The 19,592-nt window shown below is 29.2% G+C and overlaps 1 protein-coding gene across 2 annotated transcripts in view; it reads right to left on the bottom strand.

The window, feature by feature from the left end:
* The window catches only part of LOC129913187 (uncharacterized), a 542,292-nt gene that overhangs the window by 233,560 nt on the left and 289,140 nt on the right, over positions 1 to 19,592 (bottom strand). Inside the window, exon 1 of one of the 2 annotated variants that reach the window (XM_055991736.1) lies at positions 16,575 to 16,597. The exons of the other annotated variant lie outside the window; for it this stretch is intronic. The gene's annotated coding sequence lies outside the window, so the exon portion shown is untranslated. Of the gene's footprint in view, positions 1 to 16,574; positions 16,598 to 19,592 lie in introns of those variants that run through there. 2 annotated transcript variants of the gene reach the window in all.

The raw sequence follows: 19,592 nt of genomic DNA, 5'->3' as shown, positions 1-19,592 counted from the left end.
TTTTTTTTTTTTCTTTATTTACATGTGTCAGTGTATTTTCCTTATACATTAGCACTTCCCCTTATTTATTAATTCCGTTTATTAGTTTATAGCTCACTTTTTTTTGTTTGTTTTAATATTTTAAACCCATTTTTTTAGTTTCTTATTAGAATTTGTTTTTAAAATATTTAAAGCGTCCGCGGTTCAAGTGGTAAAAGCGCGGTTCTTTTTGTTTAACTTTTTTTAATCTTAGGGGTCCAGGTTCAATTCCCACTGTCTGACGAAAAATCAATTTCTTTTTTTTTTAATTGATTTTCATACAATTTTATTTTTTTTATTTTTTTTATCTATTTTTTTTTTTCTTATTTAATTTGTTTTTCAATATTATTATTTTTTATTATTTTTTTTTTATTTTTTATATTTTTAATTATTATTTTTACATATTTATTTTTTAATTGTATTTCAAATAAATACCATGGTTTGCTCGACTAAAAATTGTTCTGATGGGTCGATTTCTACTCCCTTATATGCTTGTTTCGGACCGTGTGGTAATCTCTACCATGCAAAATGCATTGGTTCCACTAATGGTTTTATTGAAAAGATTTCTAACTCTAAGTTTGCCTATTGGTATTGCCCTGATTGCCGCGAATTATCTATATCTACATTAGCTTTCAAAATGTCTTCTTTTAAAGCAGACATTTTAAAACTCTCAAAAGGTTTCGAAGAACTTCTCAATGTTTTTAATACTGCGGTCTCAAATTTAAATTCTTTTTCCATAACTAACAGTATGGTAAATAACTCCACTTCAACTGATGATTTAGTTCCTGACCTTCCTCAAAATTTAATTTCTTCTCACGATGATGATATTCTTGCTCAGTCTGGTTCCGGTATAAACAAAGCTCATGTACGTACCCAAAAAATTAACAAAAAAAGAAGGAGAGACAATTCATCGAATGTGAAAAATTCTGGTCCATCTCCAAAACGCACAAATCTCAACACAAATCCTCATCCTATTGCTGTATTACCTAATCCTACTCAACCAGTAGCCTCGACAACCACCGTTGCTAGTACTAATATAATTAAGGCTGTTTCGAAACCAAGATCGATTTTCGTTTCACGGTTAGACCCTAATACATCTCCTGATGATATAATTTCCCATTTAGTTTCTTGTAAAACCATTCCTTCAACAACATCTATTAAGTGCACAAAAATAAGTAAGCCCAATAGTTTTATTTCATCATTTAAAATTGTAACAAACCCAACTTATTTTGATTCCATTACTTGACTTGTCTTGCTCCAATAACAACATATTACTTTTAGGAGACTTCAATTTACCTCACATTGATTGGGTCCCTTCCGATGATGAAACATATCAAGAAGCTTCACTAACATCTTCACAAAATGAGCTTGCTTTATTAGACAAAATTTTGTATACTGACTTACAGCAGATAAGCTGTATTAAAAACTATAAAAATCGAATTCTCGATTTAGTATTTTCCTCTGACGCTATTAGTACTCTTGTTCTAGAGTCTAGAACTGGTATCACTAATATAGACGGTTACCATCCACCTTTGGATATCTTCTTTGAATGGAGCAATCATATTACTGAAAACAGTAACGATTTTGATTGCTCTTATACTCTTGATTTTAAAAAAGCAAATTTTGAGTTGCTTTCTGAAAACATATCTAGTTCAGGGATAGAAAATATACTTACATTATCTAATATTGATGAAGCAGTTACAAATTTTTATAACATCCTTAACAGCCTTGTAAATTCCATTTCCATGAAAAAATCAAATAATAATAATAATAATTTTAGTCACCCTTGGTACACAAAAGACCTAAAAATACTAAGAAATAAACGAAATAAAGCATGGAAACTTTTTTTAAGAACCCTTTCCCCAGTTGATCACGCTTCTTACGTTGAACTATTTGAAGAATTCAAAACTCATTCAAAAAATTTGTACACCGACTACATGATTGAGAAAGGAAATTCCCTAAGAAAAGATCCAAAGTCATTTTGGAACCTTGTTAACTCAAAGAAAAACTCAGATGGATATCCGGCAAACTTCATTCATGACGATATTACATTACATCAAACATTTGACATTTGCAATGCTTTCGCCAATAACTTTCGTAATTCATTTGTTAATGAGACTGTTGATGTTGACGAAATCTATTTCAAAAATTTACATTCATATTCCGAAACGAGTTGTACGAACATCCCTGTACTGCAAAGTACTGTGTTAGACCTTCTTTCATCCTTAAATGATGATTGTTCTGCTGGCCCAGATGGTGTGCCACCAATAGTATTAAAAAACTGTAGAAACTCCCTAGTTCAGCCTCTAACATTTTTATTCAAACTTTCCATCAAGTCAGGAAAATTTCCCTCCATCTGGAAAAAGTCATTCCTCACTCCTGTTTTCAAGAAGGGTGATAAGACAGATATAAAGAATTATAGGCCTATCTCGAAACTATCCTGCATTCCAAAGGTTTTTGAGCAAGTTGTTTGTGATAGTCTAGCATTTTATAGTAAAAATCTGATAAGTGAAAAGCAGCATGGCTTTGTAAGAAAAAGATCTACTACAACTAATCTTCTTAGCTTCTTAAATAAATGTTCAAATGCATTAGAAAAAGGTAATGAAGTTGACTGCGTTTACACTGACTTTTCAAAGGCATTTGATCAACTTAGTCATAAAATAATAATCTTCAAATTAAAAGCTTTTGGTTTTTCACGTATTTTTATTGCCTGGGTAGAATCTTATCTTAACCAAAGATCCTATCAGGTCAAATTTAGAAACTGTCTTTCAGATCTTTTTATAGCCAACTCTGGCGTCCCTCAGGGAAGTCACCTAGGCCCATTTTTATTCATTTTAGCTATAAACGACGTAATCTCGTGCATAACTTCAAGTGATATTCTCATATTTGCTGATGATATGAAGATTTTTAAAGAAATTAAGTCTGACAATGACCGTATCCTTCTACAAAGCGATATTAACAGTTTTAATGTTTGGTGTGGTAAAAATGGCCTTTCACTTAACCCAGCTAAATGCCAAACAATTACATTCTCGAGAAAACGAGTCATTAATATTTTTGATTACTACATCTTGCAACATAAGCTATGTAGAGTATTTAGCTTCAAAGACTTGGGTGTCCAATTTAGTTCAAATTTAGGATTTACTGAACACATCAATTTTATAGTAAATAAAGCGAGCTCAATGCTTGGTTTTATTAAACGTTGGGCAAAGGAATTTGATGATCCATTTGTTACTCTATCTTTGTACAACTGCTACGTTCGACCCCATCTTGAGTACGCTTCTCAAGTATGGAGTCCTTTTTATGAAGTTCATAAAAACCGAATCGAATCTATTCAACACAATTTTGTACGCTTCGCTCTAAAAGGTCTTCCTTGGACCGACCCTTTCAACTTGCCACCTTATGAACATCGCATTCAACTTCTTCAGATACAAACTTTAGCACAGAGACGTGTAAATAATGATTTAATCTTTCTTCATCAGCTTATTAATTCCCAAATTGACGCCCCTGATCTATTAGCTTGTATTGGTATAAATTATCCGGGTGGATCTCACCTCCTACGAAGATTTGAACCTTTGCATATCGACTTTCATAGAACAAACTATGGTATTAATGAGCCTCTTAGTCGCATGAGTAAACTTTTTAACTTGAACCATTCATCCTTAGACTTTAATTTGACGAAAATGGGTTTAAAAACATTGTTTCGAACCAGTGCTCCACAATCGTGACTGTTAATCAATGTTTTAAATAAATGTTGGATTTTTTGTACTTATAATTTTATAACTTGTAAATTTGTTTGTAATTATTTTGTTTTTATATTGTGCATGTGGGAGGTTGTATTTTTTGTCTACTAACCACTAACATGCACTTATGATGAGCCTCTGATTGTAGTTAAAAGCTTGTTCTAAGCTTACTACATCAAAGAATCTGAAGTAAAAAAAAAAAAAAAAAAAAATGATGCAAGTTTGTGTAGATTTTATTATTTTGTTATTTATAAAGAAGTTTTATTGGAAGCTTCTTTGATTAGATACCTAGTTCAGATAAATTCCTAGAAGTAATGCTTTTATTTACATTTTATCTCTAACTTTTTTTTTTTGTGTATAAAAATGCATGAACAGAATGTTTTTTTTTAGGAATTTTCTTATTGATTTTCCATTTCATTTGCATTTAGGTAAGTCGTAAATTTGTAGTCTAGACTTGTTTCACAAAAAATGTAAATTTTTAGTGAAAAGTTTTATTTATTTGAAGATTTTACTTTTTGGATATGGATAATATAATTCAGAGAAATATTTCAATTATGCAGTATAAATTTAGGCGATATTGTGTTTGTTAATTCAAATACAAAAATAAAATTAAATTCTATTTTGTATTTCTGTGGTATTTTTATACACAACTAATTCTTCGAAACTTTGGAATAGAATTAATCAATTGGATTATTCAAGTAAAATAACTTTGTTTAGTTGCTTTTTGGAAGATTCCAAATTTTTCTGTAAAGGCCACACAATAGATAGTTTTTTTTTTTTTTGTTTATAAGGAATAGAGAAAGTAAAAACATTTTATGATTTGATTCGACTTTCTTTGGAATACATTAAAAAAAAAAACGAAATTTCCAGCTTAACGAAACTTTAAATTTTTAAAATCAGTATTAAGGGTTTGTTAAAAAGAAAATACATATTTGTTTTTCAATAAGGTGTTAACTTTTTGAAAAAAAAGTCAAAGTTTTTAGAACAAGAGAAGATACAAATGTAGCTTTTGTAACGGTAAATGTCATATACCAGTTTAAAAAAAAAGTAAAAGTATAATTTTCTCAAAAATGGTTACAACAATTTCGTTAAAAAAATCAATTTTTAAGTAAAAAAAATTTTTTTTTTTTTGTTCTTTTACGATTTTTAATTATTTTTTTAGTTTTATATACAATACACTGCGAGTTATTTCCTGAAATACGGCCCTTTTTTAAAATTCTTTTTAATATTTCTCTTTTAATTTTTATAATAAAAAAAAAACTTTATAAAGAATTTATTGACGAAAATATTTTCCAAGAAAAATTTTAAGTTTAAAAAAAAAAAAATTAAAATGTTGGAGCACTTTTAAGAATCTAATGCACAAAATTTGCGTTTATTTTGAGTCATTCTTTTAAATACACTTTGAAAAACGATCTAGTAGCTTAAAAAAATTATTTAAAGTTTTTTATCACCAATTTACCAACTATGCCAAAAGGAATTTACCTTACAATAGAAGAAAAAGCACAAATTCGGGCTCATTATTACGATGGTCATAGTAGTTGTTATATAGGGGACAAGATTGTTCGAAGCCATAGCGTAGTCTGCAACTATCTTAGAAATAAGGAAAACTATGGAAATAAAATGCACGACTTATCTTAAAGCATTTTATAGAAAAAATGAGGCAAAATTATAATAAGATTTAATTAAACCATTTCCCATTAGGTAAAAAAGTATACATAAAATCTGTTTTTATAACTAATAAAACACCGTTTTTAAAGGTTTTGATCACAAAACGAAGTATGCCATCTGGTTTCTTGTATGAAAAGGAATTTTGAGGAAAAAAATCGTAAGAGTCGTTTTTTTAAAAAATTAATTTTTTTATAAACATATAAAAATTTTTTAACATTAAAAAAAAAAGTTAGTATGCCATTTTAAAGAAATAATTAATTTACACTTAAAAATAAAATTTCGAAACATTTCAAAAACCAGTTTTCCATAAATTGATTTTTCAAAAAAAAAAAAAAAATACCTATTGAAATATTTTTTAAAAATCCAAAAATGTGTTTTTAGAAAATTTTCTAACATTTTAATATTACGGTTAATTAACAGCTTATGTATAAACATTTTCGTTGAAATCTGGTTAGTCTTGTAAGAGATATTTTGAAACCAAAAAACGGTTCTGCGGCAGCTACCGTTAGTAACCTTCCAAAAAATATTTTTTTTTAATCAAAAGTTGGGTCTTGTTTGTAAAATTATAAAAAAAACTTTTTTATCAAAATCGTTAGAGCCGTTTTCGAGTCATTTGGTATAACTTGAAAAATTTGTATGGAAGGTACACTTTCTAAGTGAGATATAAAAAAAAAAACAACGTTCAGAATTCTATAAGAATCATCTGTACGAAATTTGAAGATAATCAGATTTACGCACAGACTCACGGACGGAATTGCGAGATCCACTTTTTCGGAATTCTCCATCATCGTAATGTTGGTTTTGATTAAAACCTCGAATTTTTTTTTTCCACACGAAACCTTACAGAGCAAGTAAAAACTACAAACTACGAGTTCAAACGGCAACAACACCTTAAATCGAAGGGCTATACTAAGAGAAGCTTAAAATTCAATCTTATCAGTTAACAAAATCAAAGGTAAGACTGGAGTTAATCCAAGCAAATCAAAAGTTTATCGGAATATTCGGCAAGCCATACATTTAAAATATTTGAAAATTAAAAAAAAAAAAACACCACTAAATGAAGCTCGTCGAAATCAGCGTCTTAATTTTGCGAAAAAATAAGGTGGGATAGAATATGGCATCAGGTCGTCTTTTCTGATGAAAAGAAGTTCAATTTGGATGGTCCCGATAACTTCTTTTTCCGTGATGTAAGAAAGGAAAAGATCTCACTTAATTATTTGGATTCACTTTATGATTAACTGCACTGTAGGCTTTTGGAAGTAATCGAACATGCTATCTGTTACAAAAGTTCATGTTGAACAATAAAAATTGAATTTTTACTAGAAATTTTAAAGGGTTTTATTATTGTTTCGCTTCTAACACTTCCATTTTTCATGCGTATTTAAGTGAATGACACAGAAAAAAAATCATTGAAATCCTGTAACACTAAAAATTTATTCTAAGTATTCAAAATTGTATTATATTATATTTATATATTTATACTATTCAATTATTTTTGCAGTCAGTGAATAGTCAACAAAAAGTTAAATTGTTAAAAATTTTCAATCGTTGAAAAATTCATTTTTCTATTTTTTTTGCAGTTTAAACTATACACGGTCACTGTGGTGTATGTGTAACATTTTTTTTTATCAAAACGGTGAATGGGAATTGTTGGCATTTGAAATAATTTATTTGGTCATACGAAGTATCAAACTCTTGGTTTTTTCATTCTCACTTTTTTTTCGGTTGTGATTCAACTCATTTTAATTTGTTCTTTTTTTTAAAGAACTTCTTTAGTAACCTTATAGAATTTTGTCAAAAAAATATTGCGTTACTATACTGAAATTGAAGTGAAACTCTTCTTACAATTTAATTTTCTTATCGATTTTGTTGGGTAACATCAAAACTGGCAGTCCATCATGTGCCATGGTTTTTATAATTCTGGCGAAATAATTCTACTTTCATATTATGGCTTTAACTTAAAACCTAAATTTGAGGCGAAAACATTAAATCAATTGCATTTATCTAGCGTTATTACAATAATTAGTAAGTTGGTTTGTCTGCCTGGTGATGGTTGTGAAGGATTTATCTTATTAGAATCAGTTTTTTTTTTTTTTTTTTATAATTCTAACGTTTGCAGCGTTAATTAATTAAACTTCAACTTTTTTGTTTCCACTAAAAATTTGTTTGGAATAAATGATTTCCAACAATTTGAAACTATGGAATATCCATGCAAAAAAAAATTGCTTTACACAACACAACTAGTTTCATGTTACATAATTTTGGATCCTATCCTGACGAGCTCTTGGAACTTGGAATCCAATGAAGAGGTTTCATTGAAAAAAATATATAAAAAAAGTATTTAACAATGCTCGAATGATTTAAATAATTTTTTTTTAATGCTGAATAGCATAAAATGAAATTTGCTTAAGACTTATTTTTATATTTTATTCTTGTTATAAATACTCTTAAATCATTTTCAGTTGAAAATCTGACTTTTAAATTTCACTAAAAACACACTTCAATTTTAAGGATTTTGCAAAAATTAATTAATTTCATATGCAATGACATATTTTGTAACAATTCTATTACAATCATTGTCTCTAAATATCCATTTTCAAAACATAGGTAAAAGCTATTGGAGCCCATACCTGACAATCAGACTTTGCAGAAAATCGGCTCAATTTTTCTCATTAAATTATTTTTATCTCTTACTGCACAAAAAGTTCCTTATTTTTCTTCTTTTCTACAAAAAACTACATCAAATATAAAATCATCTACACATAATAACTTGTACCTACAATATGAAACCACAATAATGTTAAACAATTCTTATTCATTCATTATTTAATTTCCTTCGAATCCTTATTTCCTAAATCTTTTTTTTTTTTTTGACTAAAATCAAAATGTAATAGGCTTAACCATTACCAATTAAATTGGTTCTAACAAAATTTGCAATACACTCGTCAAAAAAACATTTTCTATAGGGTAAACGTTTGAGGTGTAAATCAACCTTCCTACCTTAAATAAAGGTATTACATAACACATAAATGAGAATAGGTACTGGGGAGAATTGTACCCTTGAGTATGACATATTTGGAAATTATATTCCTCTGCTCCAAAAACCGCACACGTCAAACCAAATACCAACAGCAATTATTACCAACTCTTATGACAAACTTCCTCTACAAACTACACACACACACACAAACACACAGACGAATCCCTTAAGTGTTATTCAAAGGCAAAATACATATGCATGACAATTATAGTTTGGAAAAGCGGAAGCTTGTTTTGATGAGCTGTAATTTTTAATTATACGTCAAAACTTATACCTATACCTACTTTTCTGCCTTAAACAAGGATATCACATCCAGTTCAATAGAAATAAAAAAAAAAAAACAACAACAAAAACAATAAATGATTTGTGTGTGTATGTGTGTGTATGTTTCTAGATGAAGGCAGCCAGATAGGTGCTTGTCTGTGAACGAAGCACGACAATTTTGTAATTGAGAATGGAGGGCGTAAAAACACGTTTATATACACAAAACACAAATTTTAGATTCTGCCATTAACTTTGTGCCTTTATTTTGTGTTCTATTGTTGTGCAAGGATATGGGGACAGTGAGTGGATCGGCGGAAAAAGGGGTTATAGAAAGGGTAATTTTCCCTGACAACGATAGGATATTCTCATTCTCACATACGAGTAGGTAGATATTTCGCAGGATTGCAAGCGGCAGCGTGTCATATATAGAAAAGGACGACGAAGTAGAGGCGTAATGATGTCGCACAAACAAAGCCCCGTCTCGGTGTGATTTTACAGTGAATTGACTGGAAAAGTGCTCATTTCCCAGGAATATACATATACTATTTGCACATCTCCACATCCTGGCTGCTGCCTGATGCCTGTCTCGAAACTGCCACCATATCATCATGGTGTAGCTAGTAGTAGAAGTTGAAAGTGACTTTCTATTTGTTGTTGTTGTTATATTGTTGTATCAGTCAAGCCAGCTTAAGGATAAACATTATATTATTTGTGCGAGATTGTGTCTTGCTTCGTTTCAATATTAAACAATATACCAAACTACCTCTACAAGTGCCATCAGCTTTCACTTGAGTCTTGAGTTTTGGATAGGTATATGATGAGGAGGAAAGTGAATTCTAGAGAGAGAGAGATAGGGAACAAACACACACATCCTTTTTTGGTTGATAGAATCCCCTCGAGGTGCCAATTCCAATCCTACCATGTCTGTGCCTCATAATTGGAAAAGACAGATTTTTATATTAAAGGAAGACAACGCGCGCTGGTAAATGTGCGAACGAACGTTACAAAGTAGGTATGAAAAAAACAAGGACTAAGAGAAGTGGCATGGAAAAAAGGATTTTTTTGATTTTGATGGTGAAACAATTCACTATGGGATAGAAAATGAAGACTCTATGACGAGAAAATCACCGACGACCGTGATGATGAAGAAGAAGACGATGACGACGTTGAAGCAATCGTGAATCGAGGTCGTGTTTGGGAATATAACCTACAATATTTACTTTTCCTCTACTAGGTATATAAGGAAGGTAACTCGTTGTGTGTGTATCTTTACCTATCTACCGAGAGGGTTTTCTGGACGGTTGGGTATTCAACATCAACATTTTCCTGGTAGGGTTTATTTTCTTCCTCCTTTTCAACCACTTCCCAGACCAAGAGCAAGACCCACAACCCAGACCCAAAACTCAGCATCCTTGATCCTAATTACATCAACAAACAGAAATGAATTTTTAATCAACTCCGACAACGACTACGATGACGGTGTCGGTGCCGGTACTACTTCTATTCTGATGGTGGAAAGACAACACACTTACTGGCTTTTTGAAGGTTACCCCAACACCGCCACACTCCGGAACGGCACACGGAACAAAATGCCTTAAGCCTCAAGATATCTATTTCAACAGCATAGAGAGTAGAGAGAGTGTGAAACGAGCAATCCGTGTCGATGGAGTTTTCCTTGCAGTTTGTTGGGACTAAATGGATGAGTGTGTGTATGTGTTTTTTTTTTGGAGAGATTTCAATTTATTCAAAAGAAGAAGGATATACACTTTGAAACAAACAAACAACAACAAAAACACTTTTACCATCACTTTTTGCATAGCTTAAGGGTATTGTGTGTAGATAATTATTTGGTTACACACTCAAAGAATTGTTTTACAACACTTCTTCTCCAGCTCGATTCGACTTCAAGTTGTCCTGATAGTATAGCTGTAGAAGTACCAGCAATTATATAAACAACAACAACTACGAGAAAACCAAAAAAGGACTAAGATAAAGTCGACTCTATATTTTGTGGTTCTCCTTATATGAGATATACACATGGTGGAAGTATATGGTAAATGTGGAAATGCAACCTCATCAACAATCGAATGGCAAAGTCCTATTTTATACCAACATTTTGAGTAAGAGTATGTTAGTTTGTTTATATTTGAAAAGAGTCCCCTTAAGGAAGTTTGCATAAATTGACAATTTTCAAAATGTCAGTATAAATTAATTAACTTAATATTGACAATATTTATATACAGAAATCTTGATTAAAGTTTATTTTTTGGAATTAAAAAAAAAAGAAAAAAAATTAGAAACTAGGTCATGCTCTTGGTAAATTTTGAAATACGATGAAATTATTAGAAACTAGAAAAAGTTATTTTAATTAAACACGTGAGAAAATATCGAACACCAGTTCTTCATATCGAATTTTAATATTTGTGTCATTTTTTATTCGCGCAAAATTTTACCTGAAATAATTAGTGCACTTTTAAAAGTAGGAGATATGTATTTAATAAAATATTGTGTAGAAGATAATGTTATTTATGGGGCTAAGCAAAAAAGTTGCATTATCTAATCGGCTTGTTTTTGGATTTTTTTGTGAAAAAAATTGTTCGCTCTTTTTTTAGGAATTTAAAAATTCTAGCTCTAGTTAAAGTTGAAATAGGATTTTCGAACACATATTTTGTCATTTTGTTTTCAACAATTTTTTCAATAACCAGTGTATTTATATTTAGTTCATTTCTTCATAAAAATATAAATGTAAATAAAACTGATTTACCTATATTTTATAAAAGAAAATTGTTGTTTAATAATAATTTTTAGAAGGCCCATTTTAAAATTTAATATAATAAATTGGACGACTGGGGTCGCACGTACTTGCTCTTATACTTAAAGTAACTCTAATGTTAAAGCTTTTTGTTTTTATTGAAGAAATTTAAAATTTGATATTTTGAAGAAATTTCAAAAGTAGTATAATAAAATTAAATCTATTTTTTATAATTAACACTATTTTAAATGATCTTTTACAAAAAACCAAGTATGCCATTTTATTTTTTGTATAAAAAGGTATTTTTAGAAAAAAAAATTCGAAAATTTAATTTAAAAAAATTATTTTTTATAAATAAAAATTTTCTAACATTTTTCAAAAAAAAAAGTTGGTATGCCATTTTGAAGAAATAATTAATTAACACATAAAAACGAAATTTAAAGATTTTTCGTCAAACCGTTTTCAAAAAATTGAAATATTTTTTAAAAATCCAAAAGTGTGTTTTTTGAAAATTTTCTTAAATTTTAATATTACCTTTACTTGAATGCTCTTGTATAAAAATTTTCGTTGAAAGCGGATTAGTCTTGTACGAGTTATTCATAAATCAAAAAAACCGTTCTATGACAAATACCGTTAATAACGGTACAAAAAATATTTTTTTTATTTCAAAAGTTGGCTCTTATGTGTAATACTTCACACAAAAATTTTAATCAATATCGTTAGAGAAGTTTTTGAAAAAAATTAACTTTTCCATTTCCGTTATATGGCAGGTAGCGTTAGTTTTGGCCAAAACCCAAAACTGCTAAATACCAAGTTTGAAGAAAATCACTTCACTCGTTTAGGCTGCAGCTCCAGATAGAGACAAACAGACAGACAGAATTGCCGGACCCACTTTTTTGGCATTCTCCATCATCGTAATTTTGTAAATTTTTTATTGGAAAACCGAAACTTTACCTAACATCAAAAATTTGATTTATTTTTTGTATTTTTTTTCATTAGTATTTTAAAAAGTACTAATTGGAATTGTAGCTTATTTAATTTAAAAAAAAAATATTTATAATTAACTTTTAATTTTAGCTAGCGTCTAAAACTAAAGTAAAGCAAAAAGTAATTTAACTTTTAGTTTAACTTTGGTTTACTGAGGGAATATTTAGTTATTCTTATTAATCAAACAGATTTTATTTTGTATTCTAGGAAAAATAACTTATAATGGTCGCGAAAAGAAATAAAAATATTTTTAATTTACTATTTCTAAGAAGCTTTTAAATCCTTATATAAAACCAAACTCTTAGTGGAACATTCCGTTCGCCAACTTTTTTCGTTAAAGAACGTTTTTCATTGTAAACACCTTGACAGCATTTTTCATGAATTTAATTTAAATCTGGACTTTTTCAAAAGAAATTTTGCTAATGTTTCTGATGTTTAGTTTTAGTTTTGTAGACAAAATCGTAAATCATGGAGTCATTTCGGTTGAATTGTGTAACTTATAAATTTTAATTCGAAAAAAGTTACAAGTTACTCTACGGTAGGTGGTCAAAGAACCTTAATGTAAGTTAAATTTTAGTTTATAAGAACTGTCTTTATGCCAGGGAGTGTACAACTATTTTTAATCCAATCCTCTTTAGGAGAGAATAATTCCTTGAAAATTGCTTTCATCATGCGTCGTTAAAGGCTTGAGTTGAAAAAACTTTATTTTGGATTGCATTGAACATTTTCATTATTTACGAAATTTAAAAAAACACTTAATAATTTGAAGCTAAGAATCGTCACAGAGAGTTCAGGTGATGGTGAAAAAAAGGTAGGTATAGAGTTTTTCATTAATAATTATAACTATAACAAAATGTATAAGCAAATAAGGTTTTTCCAAACTAGCAACTTTCTGCGTGCTAAAAATCCAAATTTTATTACTTTTTAAATTCCGTATGATTTTCTGTGCGAAATTAATATCGAAACTGTTTGATCATTCATGCATGCGATTGAGCTACGTTTTTTCTAAAAAGACTCCAAAATATTCATACAAGTACCTATTCATTGTAGAGACGCTTTTTTGTAATATTTTTTTTATGAACATTTTTGTAACATTCAAAAGAAGTCTTTTCTACAAATATTTTTTCCAATTAAAATATTTATACTAAAAAAACGAACTTTTATAAGGAATCTAGACTGGCCTAATCCTTTAATCAACTATCATATTCCTTTTAAGTTCTTGACTCTCAAAACAGCAATTTTGACATTTATTTATTAAGTAAAAATAAACTCTTAAGTCTTTGAGTGAATATCAAAATCGGAAATCCATACCAAATGCCAATTGTGGAAATGTTATTCTTTTGTATGCATTTCTCAAAAATTAGTCCTATTTTATAGAAAACTATAATTTAAAATTAAATATTTCATTCAAAGATAAAGTATTTTAAAGTGTATTTTTCAAAGACCTTCTATTCTGTTTTATTTTTTTCCATACACCACATAAGTCCCAATTCAAACTTTTTTAAAAAAGTTAAATTAATGAGACTATTAACCTCTTCTAAATGAAGACAAATTTTCTTTTTTTTTTTAAATAAAAAAAAAAAACCCTGTTGACAATCAACTAATTCAAAACAATCACTGCGTTTTCCACTCACTAATCCATGATTAAATTCAAAATAATCCTTATTTAACTTTTCTCTTTTATAAACAACAAACACAAAAACCTCCAAATAAAAAAAAAGTATATCTTCACAAATAAATTGCTATCATTATCCTAATTGTTTGTTGCTGGTTTTATTTTTCTTTTATTTTTTTTTTATTTGTAGGTAAAATGCAAACAGTATTAATTATCCTTTCAACACTTCATCTTAACCCCCTTCTACCATCATCCATTGCCGTCGTTATACCCAATCTACTTCCTAATCATTATCATCAGTAAATTGTCATCACAAATTCAAGAGAGCTTTAGACGACGACATTTCACTACCAATTATTTTTTAAATCAAATTGAATTTTTTATCTGTTTTTTTTTTTTTTATCCTTACTATATAAAAAAAGCTGTTATGATTTCTCGTTGCAATTAATCGCATATTCATAAACACTTCAGGTAGAAAAAAATAGAAAGAAAAACAAAAAAACAAAAAAAAATAATAAAAATACCACCGAGTAGAAAAAACACACACACAATGAAATAAAAAAATAAAAAAATCACAATTAAAGGATTTTTTTTTGTACTTTTTTTGTTTGTTTCTTGTGTTTCCTGTTTTGTATTATTTTTTTATTTTATCCATCAAGAGAGAAGTCAAGTCAAGTTGTTTTGTTTGTTGGTGGTGGTAGTTTGAGCTGCCTGCTCCTTGCTGCCAGTTGAGAGGGTCGTGACTCATAAATATTTATTAATTTATCGACCCGAGTTCAGACTATACAAAAAATAATATCACAGTTTTTTTTTTATAAGAATCCTTGCTCAAGGATCTCTCCCAATAAGAAATTATAAATGAATTTAAAATTAAAAAACAGAAAAAATGTTGCAAAAAAAAAAAAAACGGATTTCATCTCATTTATTAATGTAAACACCAATAATTTCAACAAGAACACCGATTAACGCAAATTAAACCGTAATCACATTATCATTTTATTTGCATATGTATGTGAGTATAGGAGACCACTTAATCCGGTACTTTTTTTTACTATAAAGTGACAGGTTTCAACGATTATTTATTATCGTTTTTTTAAACCCGCTACCGCCACTTCTACCGGTAGCGATAGTATATTCCACTTCACTTTTTCCATATCGATAATGTGGTGTTGGTTAATTCGTTAAGTGCAGCACTTTGGTTTTATTAAACAAAAAAAAAAAAAAAAAAAAAACACGCACACATATCGAAGACACATTCACATAAAGCGGTTTGAGTCTAAACTATTTATTTATTATCTCACATGAGAATCAAAAATCACAAATAGACGAACTCAAAAATCATTTTAGATCGCTTATCGTTTCCAAAAAATACAAAAAAAAAAAAAGAAATATCCATAAAGTATTCAATAAACGCTAAGGATATAATCGAGAGGGTTTTATTTTATATATTCGACGACACGAGAGGTGGCTTGAATGTATCCTGGCTAGTTTGTGTTGTGTGCTAGTTGGTGGATTAAGAGAACATACACGAAAGAAGATATAAACACGATGACCAGGACGATCTAAAGGTATAGGGAAAGTCCTTGCATGGGGAGAAACGTAAAGGACACACCAATCGTCGATTGTTTGTGTTGTGGATATTTTTTCACGTACAGAGAGATACAAGGATTTAGTATTATTATTTTTTTTTCTGTTTTTGGTGTTATTTTGGTATATAACGATGTGTTCTAGGATGAACCAATTAGCTTAATCGGTCAGTCAAAAGGATTAAATGTATTATAACCCCAATGCTCCCTTTTGCCATACAAAAGTTCACAGGTGTATTTCTGCTACTGAAGGCTTGTGGTGGTGGTGAATGGTGGTGTTGTTGTGAATTTCAAACAAAGGAGAAATTGCTTTCAAAAATTGGGATTTTTGTCTCTGTGTGTTTTGTTTTTAATTTTTTTTTTTTTTGACAAATGACAAAGACCAAAAAGGATCAGAGAAGAGAAAATCCTTTTTTGTTTTCATCGTCGTCGTTGACTCAAAAGTCAAGGTTGATAATTTATTTTTTTTTTAATCTCAAAGCCAATTTATATATTTTTTTTTTTGTTCAAAAAAACCAAGGAAGAAGAAGAAAAATAAAATCCAAGTCTAGATTAATTAAATGTGACTGACAAATCAGTCAAGTCGTCATCATAGCGTAGAGAGAATATCTCGTCACGTGTGTAAAAAGAGGCTCATCGTATATAAACATTGTCCTTTGTCACAAAAACGATGAGCACACATAGCTATTTTTCACCACCAACCATCCCAAAGCCAGGCAGGGGTATATTGCAAAAGGTCACATCACATTTCAAAAAAAAAAAAAAAAAAAAAAAAAAAAAAAAATATATCAAAAGCAAAGGCAAAAAACAAAAAATAGGAAGAAGAGAAAAAAAAAGCTAAAACACTTCACGATCTAGCCAGCAAGGATATAAATTAAATAAAAATTCTTTTACGTTCTCATACTGGGTACTTTGTATTTTTTCTTTTTGTATTTATTTTGTTTGCTCCTTTTTTCCCTCTTTTTCTTTTTTATACAATTTATTTATTATATATTTTTTTTTCTTTTATATATTTTACACGAAATAAAATAAACTACGGCACGTATTTATGTACGTAATGGCACGCAAATCGCACAAAAATAAGGACACACTGAATTAAAAAAAAAAAAAAAAAATTAGGACGAAAAACCTCGACAGAAAAAAAAAATATAATTTTAAGGTAAAAAATCCTTATATGTAACCCAGGATCACGGAACAAACAAACGACAAAAACATAGTAGAACCGCGACAACGAAGACTATCAACCGACGACCGTTTATATTATATTTTCGTATGCAAGTGTGATTTATTCCGGTGCCACTGTTACGAGAATCCGTTAACAACTGACAGGACTAAAATCAGAGCGTTAGAATATAAAATCATTTCGCCCATTTTTCGGAATAGCTTGCTATATGAAGGAAAAAATACACAAAAAAAAAAAGAAGCAGAAAAAATAATATGAAAAACACAAACAAAAAAAGAAAAATATTCACACAATTCCTTAGTCATCGTCCTTTCTCATACACAACACAAAATACAGAGCCAACGAACGACGGGATATACGAAACGAACGAACGAAATGAACACGATGGAGAACGACAACAACGATGAAGGACCTTATTTTTGTATGCTCCGGCGGCAAACGGATACCCGGCCACCCCCGATTTGTATTTGAATGGAGCATGTCCTTTAGGAGACCCGCCAAAATACACACAACACATTGGCATAGTAAAATTCAGTTATTCTCAAACTGTGTATTTTTCATATCCACACACTTCGTGATGCACGGCGAATTCGCTCAAAAATCAGGTATCGAATTAAAAGAAGAGGGAAAGCTTTTTCTCTCTCTCTCTTTCTCTGTATAACTTTCTCTCTGAGAGAATTTGGAGGAAAAAGCTTTTGGTCCTACCGTAAAAGACAGGTGATTCACCCTCAACCTACAGAGTCGTTTTTGGGGGTGGATGGGTAGGTAGAGGGCAAACCATCATAATCAGCTCAGCTGGGAATTTGTAATTGACTTTTATTTGTTTGTATTTATATTTTCGTGTGTATGTATTTATGAAGTAAAAAAGGCGGGAAAAAATTGAATTTTACCAAAAAGGATATACAAAAGGTGGTTATTGTCTTGTAGTAGACTCTGTGTTGTGTTGTCTATGTTTTTTATTTTTTTTTTTATATATATATTTTACCTCGATCTCCACCTCAGTCATTATGCAATATAGAAATCATTGATTTTCTTTCTCTAAGTTTGTCTTGATGTTTGTTTTGTAAATCAAAAGAAAAAAAATAAGAAAAAAACGAAAAAAAGGGCTAAACCATGAAAAATAATGGTTTATTATGCTTTTGTGCGGTATACCTACAAGGATATTGTGAAAATTTTTTTTTTTTGTGATATTATTTATTATTGGCGGTAGAGTGTATAGAGTTAGAAATGACAGAGAGAGAGTTTTAGCGTTTGAAAAAATAGGAGTTATATAGGAATGAAATTGTAATTCCTTGTCAATTATAATATGCGATTGGGTAATTACATACAAATTAAGGACTTTATGATGACTTACATACATACAAACTAAAATTAGAAATTGGACAAAGAAAAGAAGGAAGGAAATGAAGGTTTTGATTTTGATTTGAAAAGTGTATGGTAATTAGAATATTGTACTCTACGCAGGTACTATAAACATACCAACTTTAAGTACTTAGCATTTCAATGATTTTGATTGTCTAAGATTTATTTAATTATTGGTTATTAGTGCGTCAAGTGTTTTAATGGGAATTGACGCCAAATAAAAAAAGTAGTAAATTAGGTAAGTTGGAATATCAATAATGTGATAAGGATTTTTGATTGATGGTTTTGATGTGTTGAACAAGTGAGATTGTTTTTTTTTTTTTTTTGTTCTAAAAGGTCAGAAATCTGCTTGAAGAATAGTGGTAGAGAAATTTTGAATTTATTTTGAACGATTTTACTCAGTTAAGTGCGCTAAGAGAAAGTCTTATTTGAGTTTTTTTTCTATAATATCTTTATAAATAAAATATTTGATTACTCATTAGTTTTTTTTATCTTTTTCTCAAGCTTTCACTTAACTGTCCCAAATTTTTTGTTTCAGTGCTGCTGAATCAACTGTTTGATCCAATATATAAGTTATATTATACCATCTAAAATTAGAAATTAACAATATGTACCATACAAAAAAATATAAAAAAGCGTACACCATGGTGTATACGTAATTTTTTTTTTTAAATTTGAGTAACAAAACAAAAATATTATTTCTGTTCAATCCACAATTTTTTTAATTTTCGTAAAAACACATTGTTGATAAAAGAATACCTAAAAAAAGTTTTGAAATTTACATAAAAAAAAAATAGGGTCAAAATTAGCGAAAAATATTTTTTGGACCAACCTCATTGTCCATTCTGTTGTAAGCTAGTGTTACCTATGCATGTTTACTCTCTTAATAAATAATATTAAATAAATCTAAAACTCTCCCCGTAAAATAAAAAGTTCATTAAAAACAAAAATGTAGAATGAACCGTACACTGTGGCGAATACGTATTTTTTTTTTTTAAGAAAAATCAAAATTAAAATAAAACACCAGTTTTCTGATATCAACTTCAATTTTATACGAATGATATTAATTTTGTTGTTTGAGTGATTGTGTTTGTGAAAATAAAAGTTAAACAATTTTATTTATCAGACTCGATTTATAAAATTATTTATAAAAACTTGAAAACTCGTATTTTTTTTTTTTAATATGTCAATTATTGAATTTCTCACAGTGTCATACTTAACTTCTTTAAAACAAATTAATGTTTTTTATGATTTTTAATACATACAACTACAAAATATCCACCTCAAATTTACATAAATCATAAAATTGATAATAAACAAAATAAAATTATAAATATATTTTATTTTGAAATAGTTTAAAGCATTGGTATGTGAATG

This window comes from Episyrphus balteatus, chromosome 3, assembly GCF_945859705.1.
Source record: "Episyrphus balteatus chromosome 3, idEpiBalt1.1, whole genome shotgun sequence".
NCBI classification, from domain to species: domain Eukaryota; kingdom Metazoa; phylum Arthropoda; class Insecta; order Diptera; family Syrphidae; genus Episyrphus; species Episyrphus balteatus.
The sequence above is the reverse complement of the archived record's forward strand: the minus strand, read 5'-3'. Positions and strand labels throughout refer to the sequence as shown.